The sequence below is a fragment of the Macaca thibetana genome, chromosome 16 (assembly GCF_024542745.1).
Source record: "Macaca thibetana thibetana isolate TM-01 chromosome 16, ASM2454274v1, whole genome shotgun sequence".
Lineage (NCBI taxonomy): Eukaryota > Metazoa > Chordata > Mammalia > Primates > Cercopithecidae > Macaca > Macaca thibetana.
In genome coordinates, this window is record NC_065593.1 from 49,930,148 (window position 1) to 49,940,167 (window position 10,020).

The following is a 10,020-nucleotide window of genomic DNA, read 5'->3' on the forward strand; positions in this document are numbered from 1 at the left end:
AGAGGATTTTTTTCCCTCAAAAAAAATTCAAAAGAAAAAACAAAACTCCAACTGCCTTTGGCTGAGCTGTTTTCCAACTTCATTTCTCAGCCACAATTCAAAACTTCTCATTCAAAGTGACATGTGACTTCTCTGTGACCCTGGTCCGGCCGGCCGCCGGCCCTGTGAGGGGTCAGGCCAGGCCAGCACAGAACTCGAGCTCCCAGGATCTGTGACCACCCCCACTCTCAAAAGCCCTCTAAGGTCTGTTCTGGAGACAAGGCCCGCAGGACCCTCTCTGGGCAGCCCCAGCGCCTCACAACGAGGGAGGGGCTGCGGTGGAAACAAACGTGTCTCTAAAAGACGGGAGAGTTTAGGCGCGGGTGATTCCTATAGCCTAGGCCCAGGCCCACAGGGGTTTATGTTACAATATAAACTGGAGCCTTAACAACTTGGAGAAAGTGTCTTATTTTTAGGGTTGAGGCGGGGAGTGGAGGTTGTCTTAAGAATGCAAATGGGGTCGGGCGAGGTGGCTCACACCTGTAATCCCAGCACTCTGGGAGGCCAAGGTGGGTGGATCATGAGGTCAGGAGATCAAGACCATGCTGGCCAACATGGTGAAACCCCATCTCTACTAAAAATACAAAAATTAGCTGGGTGTGGCGGTGCGTGCCTGTATTCCTAGCTACTCAGGAGGCTGAGGCAGGAGAATCCCTTGAACCTGGAAGGTGGAGGCTACAGTGAGCCGACATCGTGCCACTGCACTTCAGCCTGGGCGACAGAACGAGACTCGTCTCAAAAAAAAAAAAAAAAAAAAGAATGCAAATGGGCCTTGTAAACCCCTCCACAGGGATGTTCTTAGGGCTCTAATGAGTGGGGAAGGCGCTGCCGGCCAGGGAAGGGCCAGCCTCCAGTTGTACTGTCTGCAGTCAGCAGCCCTGGGGCACTGGCAGAGGATGGGAGGGTCAGTGCAATCCTAAGTGGTGGGTGGGCAGGGAGGGGATAAAAGGGGGAAGAGCAGAGGCTGCCAGAGGCGGATCTCAAGGTTCTGGGGTGGGAGGTAGGAGAGGGGGCAGACCACACAGGAGGCTTTGGGGAGAGCAGGGCAGGGTCACGGCTGGAGAGGAGAGAGCAGGGTGTATGTGTGCATGTGTGTATGTGTGTGTGCATGTGTGCATGTGTGTATGTGTGTGTGCATGTGTGCATGTGTGTATGTGTGTGTGCATGTGTGCATGTGGTCGGGGGAAGGGAAGGGATGGCTCTCTCCCGTGGCTGAGAAAGGTCATCCCCAAGACCAGGGTTGGGACCAGCACATTCCTCTCCGGCAGGTCCATTATGAAGATGGGAAACCGAGGCCTCGAGGGGCCTGAACTGGCTTGTTGGAAGGTGTAAATGAACTGGTGGCGGAAGCAGATTAGAACTCAGGGCCATATTCTTTCCTCCAGTGTCTCCTGGTGGGATGAAAAGAGGAACCTAAATAGGAAGGGGCACTTCAGCCACCAGAGAGGTGAAGCTAAGCCAGGGGCTTTCATTTGGGAGGAAGGAAGGGGGCGCAGTTTCTGGGCAGAAGAGCCATGATCCTACGCAAGAGGGACGGATGTGTGTGAGGTCCTGCTGGGGACCACACACCTATGTGGTGGCCTTATGTGCCTGAGCTCAGGGGCAGAGGAAGGCAGTGGAGAGGCCTCTGCTTGGGACCCTGTGTAACATCCTCCAGAGGCCTCCTGTTGAATACCTTTCTTGGCCTGTAGGGCTCTCTCCGAGTTTCTCCAGCCCCTTTAGCATGACGCTGCCAGCCTCAGGGCCTTTGCACATACTGTTCCCTCTGCCAAATCACTCTCACCCCTGCTCTTCACAAGGCTGGCTCCCCGACCTCCAGCCTTCAGCCAAATGTCACCTCCTATGAGAGTCCTTCTCTGACCATCCTAGGTAAAGAATCTCCCTCAACCTTACTTTTCTACCAGCTTGTTTATTTCCTGCATGATGTTTTTCACAATTGTTCCCTGGGTTCCCCTGTTTTTCTAAAACACATGCTGGTCTTATTTAATTACACTTGAATCTCCAGAGCCGAGTGCACAGTAGGTGCTCAACGAATGCTTATTGAATGAATAAGTGAATAAAAAAGGGCAGCAGTCCTGGGTGGCTGCAGGGCTGAAGGCTTCTTACAAGGGGACAAGGGTCCTCTGCTCAGTTCTGCCTTTCTCTTCACTCTTCCTGCTCTAACCCTGTGGGGTCCCTAAGGACAGCCCAGGTGGCAGAAGCCTTCCTGAGACAGGAGAGCTCAGTGCGACAAGAAAGCTGGCACTTCGACATCCTTCATCTTTTGTTGTTGTTTTTGTTTTTGTTTTGAGACAGGGTCTTACTCTGTTGCCCAGGCTGGAGGGCAGTGGTGTGATTATGGCTCACTGCAGCCTCAACCTCTGGGCTCAAGAGATTCTCCCACCTCTTGAATAGCTGGGACCACAGGTGTACACCACCACGCCGAGCTAATTTCTGTATTTTTTTTTTTTTGTAGAGACAGGATTTTGACATGTTGCCCAGGCCAGTCTCAAACTCCTGGGCTCAAGCCATCCTCCTGCCTCGGCATCCCAAAGTTTTGGGGTAACAGGCGTGAGCCACCCCAGCCAGCTAGCTGTCTTTCTATCTATGCCTCTGTCTTTCTGTGGGTTCCTTTGCCTCTGGTCCTGGTTCTCTTATTTGGGCCTTATCTTTCCATTTTCTGTGTCTTGCTATCCTGTGCTCCTGTCCCTTTTCTCCCTCTCCGTCTCCCTCTCCCACTCCCCCTTTTTTTCTTTTTTTTTGAGATGGAGTCTTGCTCTGTTACCCAGGCTGGAGTATAGTGGCGTGATCTCAGCTCACTGCATCCTCCACCTCCCTTATTCAAGTGATTCTCCTGCCTCAGCCTCCCGAGTAGCTGGGATTACAGGCGCACACCACCACACCTGGCTAATTTTTGTATTTTTAGTAGTGACAGGGTTTCACCATGGTGCCCAGGCCGGTCTGGAATTCCTGACCTCAGGTGATCCACCTGCCTCGGCCTCCCAAAGTGCTGGGATTACAGGTGTGAGCCACCATACCCGGCCTCCCCCTACGTCTTAAATCTGCCCCATCACTGAGTTTTCCTGTGTCCCACTCCCCGACACTACTCTGTGGTCTGCCTGGAACTGAGGCATGCCCTCTCCTGCCACCACAAAAGACCCTCTGCAGTGCGAGATAGGCTCTGTCATAATGCCAAGGCTGCCCGGCTTTTGGGAGGGGAGGTGGATGGAGGAAGTGAGAGTGAGGCACCAGGGATCTCCCCATACACCTGCTCCCAAGCGTGTCTGAGGGCTCAGGCGGCCCCCACCCTTCAGGGAGGGCAAAGTGGGTGGTTTTCTGTTCATCTTCCTCCTCTCCTCCACCATGCATTAGTTTCCATCTTGGCAATTTAGTAGAATGATTGGCTGCCCTGTCTGGGAGGATGGTCCTCATGGGGGTATCTCAGAGAGTCCTGCCCAGCTGATGGGAGGGGTGGGGCGGGGATCTGACTCAGAACTCAGGTTTTCATCCCTATCCTAAGCTGGATCCTCCTGGCTCTCCCCATTTCAGGAGAGGGTTCCACCATCATTCCTGTAGGCTGGAACCCTGGAAGTCCTTCTAGATAACTCCCTCCCCCACTTCTCACTCCTGTTCCATCTCAAAGTCCTGTGGATTTTAACTCTCAGTATCTCTCTGCTCTATCCCTGCTGTCCTGCCTCCATCCAGGTCCTAGACGTAGCCTCCACCGTTGCTTCCTTTGCTTACTCTACAGCCATTCTCAGCTTATTTATCCTCAGTTTTTTGTTTGTTTGTTTTTTGACAGTCTCGCTCTGTTGCCTAAGCTGGAGTGCAGTGGTGCAATCTTGGCTCACTGCAACCTCCACTTCCTGGGTTCAGGCAATTCTCCTGCCTCAGCCTCCCAAGTAGCTGGGATTACAGGTGGATGCCACCACGCCTCACTAATTTTTATATTTTTACTAGAGATGGGGTTTCACCATATTGGGCAGGCTGGTCTTGAACACCTGACCTCATGTGATCCACCCATCTTGGCCTCCCAAAGTGCTGAAATTTTAGGTATGAGCCACCACACCTGGCCCCCAATCAGTTCTTCCTACAATACCAGGAAATTGAGTCCTGTCAGCCTCTTGCTTCCCTGGCCTCTCAGGGAAGGGTCAAGACCAAAGCCCCCAACATGGGCTGAAGGTCCTGCTTGGCCTAGCCCCTGCCGACCTCACCAGGCCCCCTGCCCTTCACACCCCCTTGCTCTCTGGGGCCGCTAGCCAGACTGGCCGTATTGCATTCCCTTCCACCACAGGGTCTTTGCACATGCTGGTCCCTCTGCTTTCAAGGCTCCCAGTGCCCCCTTCTCCACATCCCCGACAATGGATTTTCTTTCAGGTCTCATCTCAGCCATCATCACCTCCTTAGGGAAGCCCTCCCTGACTTCCCTGAGCAGGTCAGTTCTCCCGACTATTCATTTCAGAGCACCTTGCGCATCTTCTCAACAGAAGAGTGTTTAGTTAGGCATTCACAGTGCAATTACTCTGTATCTTTGTCCCTCTTTTCTTTTTATTTTTTTGAGATGGAGTCTTGCTCTGTTGCTCAAGCTGGAGTGCAGTGGCGTGATCTTGGCTCACTGCAACCTCCGCCTCCTGGGTTCAAGAGGTTCTCCTGCCTCAGCCTCCTGAGTAGCTGGGATTACAGGTGCCCGCCACCACACCCAGCTAATTTTTGTATTTTTAGTAGAGACGAGGTTTCACTATGTTGGTCAGGCTGGTCTTGAAACCCTGACCTTGTGATCTGCCCGCCTCGGCCTCCCAAAGTGCTGGGATTACAGGCATGAGCCACTGTGCCCGGCTATCCCTCATTTGTATAAGCTCCATGAAGTCAGGAACCTCATTCATCACTGTAGCTCCAGGCTACCTATTTAGAAAATAAAAAACACAGCCCATTCAGTTCTGTGTGAATTTCAGATAAAGAACAAATAATTTTTTAGCATAAATGTGTCCCAACCCATCTCTAAGGGCTAAGCACAGTGCCAGATACACAGGAGGCCTGAGGCAGATATTGAATGATGACTGAATACATGTAGCAAGGGGCTTTCTGCCTGTCTCTTCAATGCCTACTTCCCATAAATGCTTTTCTCCTGTGCTCTGTACCCTTGGCACCTAGTAGCCCTATTTCTTCTTCGTCGTCGTCTTTTTTTTTTTTTTTTTTTTTTGAGATGGAGTCTCCCTCACTTTGTCACAGGCTGAAGTGCAGTGGCGTGACCTTGGCTCGCTGCAACCTTCGCCTCCCGGGTTCAAGGGATTCTCCTGCCTCAGTCTCTTGAGTAGCTGGGATTACGGACGTGTGCTACCACACCTGGCTAATTTTTGCATTTTTTTGTGGAGATGGGGGTTTCACCATGTTGGCCAGGCTGGTCTCGAACTCCTGACCTCAAGTGATCCGCCCACCTTGGCCTTCCAAAGAGCTAGGATTATAGGTGTGAGCCACTGTGCCTGACTTATTTCTCCATTTTGTAAGACGGAATGTGTCTCTGTAGATTGCCTTGATTTGGGTCTCCTGTCTTCTGGCCCTGTTCTTCCTCTGGGTTTTCTTCTTCTCGGATGCCCCTCCTCCTGGTTTCTCCATGCCCTTTTCTTTTTCCTTCCTGTTCCTCCATATCTCTTTTTTTCCTGTCTTTTCTCAGGAAAAGACTCCCGAGTAGCTGGGACTACAGGCGACTGCCAGCACGCCCGCCAGCACGCCCGGCTAATTTTTTTTTTTTTTTTGTATTTTTAGTAGAGACGGGATTTCACCGTGTTAGCCAGGATGGTCTCGATCTCCTGACCTCGTGATCTGCCCGCCTCAGCCTCCCAAAGTTCTGGGATTACAGGTGTGAGCCACCACACCCGGCCGGCTTCCAGTTCTTGATCCAAAAGAAGCAAGTGTGTGTGTGTGTTTGCATGCATAGATGGGAGTGGAGTGAACTAAGAATATGTCCCATGTCAGTGTTCACAGGGTGTCAAGTCTGAATTCTTGGGGGAGAGAATATCGCTTCCTGGGGCACGTGTAAGCCCCTCCCCCAGCTCCTGGCCAACCCCGTTCGCCTGGCTCTGCGTGGTTCACATGGGAGCACAGCGCTTATTTGTTGAATGCGTGAATGAATGAGTGTGTGTTGCTCGCCCTCCTAAACCCCTCCTCATTCTTCCTCTCTGGTTCCCTCCTTCCCGGCTTGTCTCCCTGACCCCCAGGCCTGCTCCCAGCCAAGCTCTACTTGCCTTTCTTGGCTAGTCCAGATGGGGAGAGGAGAACACTGAAAAGCCTTCCAGGAAACAGTTGCAAAATAAGCCCCCGGCTGGCCCTGGGAGCCCGGGAAGTTCAGGATCTCCTTTCCTGGGGCTAAGGGCTCCAGCCTGGTCCGGACTGAGGCTTGGTGGGGATGGGGAGCACGACTGGGCAGGACTCTGCCTGGATGGGTGCTGTGGATTGAGCTGTGTCCCGTCAAATTGGCATGCTGAAGCTCTCATTCTCCATGTGACTATATTTGGAGATAAGGCTTTTCTGAGGCTTAACTTAAGGTTCAGTGAGGCCACAAGGGTGAGATTCTAATCAGATGGTGGCTTTAAAATAAAAGGAAGCGAGGGAGAGAGATGTCCTTCTCCGTGCACACACACTGAGGAAAGACCATCTGAGCACACAGGGAGAAGGTGGCTGTCTGCAAGCCATGAAGAGAGTCCTTACCCAAACCTGGCCATCATGGCATCCTGATCCTGGACTTCAAGCCTCCAGAACTGTGAGAAAATAAATTTCTGTTGTGTAAGCTGCCCAGTCTATGGTATTTTGTTATGGCAGCCCGAGAAGATGAATAATACAAGGGGGAATGCAGGCCCCTGGTCCTGCTCTGTCTCACATAGTCCTCCCAAGCTCAGAGAGAACCAGGGACCCAGGCCTGGATCAAGCAGGCTCCTGCCCCAGCGTGTCTCAGGGTGAGAGCTCCTCTTTTTAGGCTCTCATCCCTTCCCTGGTCCGAACTCCAGGTTCTCATCCCAGCATTCTTCTCCCCAGCTTCAGCCTCAGATGACATCTCCGGCCTCCATGTTTCTAAAGCATAAATCTGGTCAATTACTCCTCGGCTGAAATGTCTCCCTGATGCAGGGCAGGCGAGCCCCAAATTGGGGCTTAGCCTGGGAGGGTTCTTGGCTTCATTCAGGGAATAATTCAAGGGCAAATGGTGGTAGAAGAAAGCAGCTTTCTAGAGGTGGCAGTGTCACAATCCCGTGACTGCTCCTCCAGAGCCGGGCTACCCCAGTGTGCTGAGAGCTGCAGCTCAGTAGCTTCCACACTCTTATTTGCACCCACTTTTAAACACATGCAAGTTAAGGGGCAGAGTATGCAGAGATTTGTAGAAAAAGGGTGGTGACTTCTGGGTCATCAGGTTGTTGCTGCCATGGAAAGGGGTGGTAACTTCTGGGTGTTGCCACGGCAATGGTAAACTGACATGTCACACTGGAGGGTGTGTCTTATGGAAAGCTCCTCCTACCTCATCCCTGTTTTAGCTAGTCCTCAGTTTGGACCTGTGTCCAAGCCCTGCCTCTGGAGTCCAGTCCTGCTTCCTACCTCATCCTCATTACCTATGGGATAAAGCTGAAGCAGGGTGCCATGTATGACCATGCACTGCATAGCCTACAAAATCGTACACGGCAGGCCTGAGTCCCACCTCATTAATTCAGCAAATCTTCAATCTCCAGACATTCTCAGCTGGCACCCAAGGGTCCTGAGGGTCCTGTTGCTGCCTTTTTCTTCTGCTTTCTCTCTCACCTACTCCCTTAGGTACCATGTACTTGAGCCACATCAAACATGGTACATCTTTTCACACCTGTGTGCTTCACACACGAATGTCTCCATCTGCTTTCTCTGAACGCTGGGGCAATAGGATGGGCATGGACTTGAAATCCTGTTTCTCTGCCATTTACAGTTAGGAGAAGTTAACCCTCTGAGCCCCAGTTTTCTAACCTGTAAAATGGGATTAGGCATATATAATGTGCCTCTGATTATATGTAGCACATGAGAGCCCCTCCCCCTCCTAAAAGTTGGTTTCTACCTCTCTTTGCATGCTGAACTCCTATTCATCCTTGAAGACCCAACTCAAATGTTACCTTCTTGGTAACATTGCCCTCTTTCCCTTCAAGTGGGTAAAGTTTATCTTTTCCAGTTTCTACTCTTTCTGCCAGCCCTGCATAGCACTTGTAAACCTCTGTTAGAAACACTGTCATATTTTTCTGTTTTCCTGGTTCACATGAATAAAGCACACAGCCAGAAAACATTTGTTGCATGAATGAAGGCATTGGCCCTGGGTTGAAAGCCTTTAACCCTGCCCCTGCCCTGGGTCTAAGACCCTGCCCTGGGTCTAAGCCCTGGCACAAGAGTGAAGGACCAGAGGCCAAAGATAAAACAGAGCAGTGAGCAGCCTCAGCCCTTGGTGGGTCATGGGCATGGGGTGGCGGCTGGTCAGATGGTCGGGGTATGGGCACTTCAGTCTCCTGAAGAGGTCTCTGTAGCCTGAGAGGAGGCAGGGTTTAGTGGGTGTGGGAACCTGAGTTTTTTTTTTGTTTGTTTTTTGTTTTTTGTTTTTAGAGACAGCGTCTTGCTCTGTCAACCAGGCTGGAGTGCAGTGGCACGATCACAGCTCACTACAACTTCCGCCTCCCAGGTTCAGGGGATTCTTATGCCTCAGTCTCCCGAGTAGCTGGGACTACAGGTGCGCTACCATGCCAGGCTAATTTTTGTATTTTTTGTAGAGACGGGGTTTCACCATGTTGGCCAGGCTGGTCTCAAACTGGAACCTCAGTTTTGAGAGACGATTGGCAGTGTGAGAGGTTCCCGGTTCCCTTCTCATGAACTCCAGCAGCAGCTGGACTCTGCTGCATGTCCAGCCACCTGGGACAAAGGGGTGAGGAAATTCAACTGGAAAAGAGCCAGAAGCTGGAAAGGTTTCTCTGCGAAGGGGTGATCGAGTAGAGAAGACATAATGAGGAGAGATGGTGAGAAAGGAGAGAGAGGAAGTGGGAGAAGAGAGGGAGGGAGGGAGGGTGGGTGGTATGTGTGTGTATGGAGATCAAGAAAGGGATGGGGAGGGATGAAAAGACTCGGGGGAGAGAGACACTGGAGCGGGGGCTGCGGCAGGGGTTAAGACCGAGGGCTATAAGGCCTGGAGCCTCCTGGAGAAAACTCTCCTCTGGTGTTCCTGGGTGGATAGGAGGGTGGCTCCTCCCCTCCTGGCTCCTGGCTCGGTGGTTGTCCTGCCTCCCCTCTGCCGTCCAGCCCTCCCAGCCTGTCCAGCCGTCCAGCCCCTGCCGGGCTGGCTGCTTTGCCCTCAGCAAAAGTCTTAAGTTCTCTGCTAAATCTTCTTAGGGGAAACATGAGCTGTGGCAAATGCAGCAGAAATGATCGCCTTCCACGAACTCTGTTCCATGCTGGGCTAAGCAGGGCCAGAGCAGGGGACTGAGAGGAGTCTCCATCTGGAACTGCACTGGGGCAGTGGAAAGGGAGGCAGGGTCTACCCGGCGGGGGTTCAAGGCCCCTGCCACTGGGTCACATAGCTCAGCCCACACAGAAGGAGGGGCTCTCCCGTTCCCAAAGCTCTTTAGGAGAACAGAAGTGCCACAGCCTCTCTTGCATCGCTTGCTGAGGCCTTCTCAGGGCATGCCAGCCTTGGCTTCCTAGTTGCAGTGAAGTCTGGAGCAGGTCTGGGAGGGGGGCATTCCTCTGGGACTGGTTTAGGGGAGGACTGCCACTGGAAGGAGCTGGGGGTAGAACTCCCCACGCCCAGGGTGGGATCAAGAGGCCATAGTCCAGTTCTTTTTCTTTCCTTTTGAGATAGAGTCTCACTCTCACTCAGGCTGGAGTACAGTGGCACAACCACAGCTCACTGCAGCCTTGAACCCCCAGGCTCAAGTGATCCTCCCACCTCAGCCTCCCAAGTAGCCGGGGCTACAGGTATGTGCCACCACACCTGGCTAACTTTTTGTATTTTTTTGT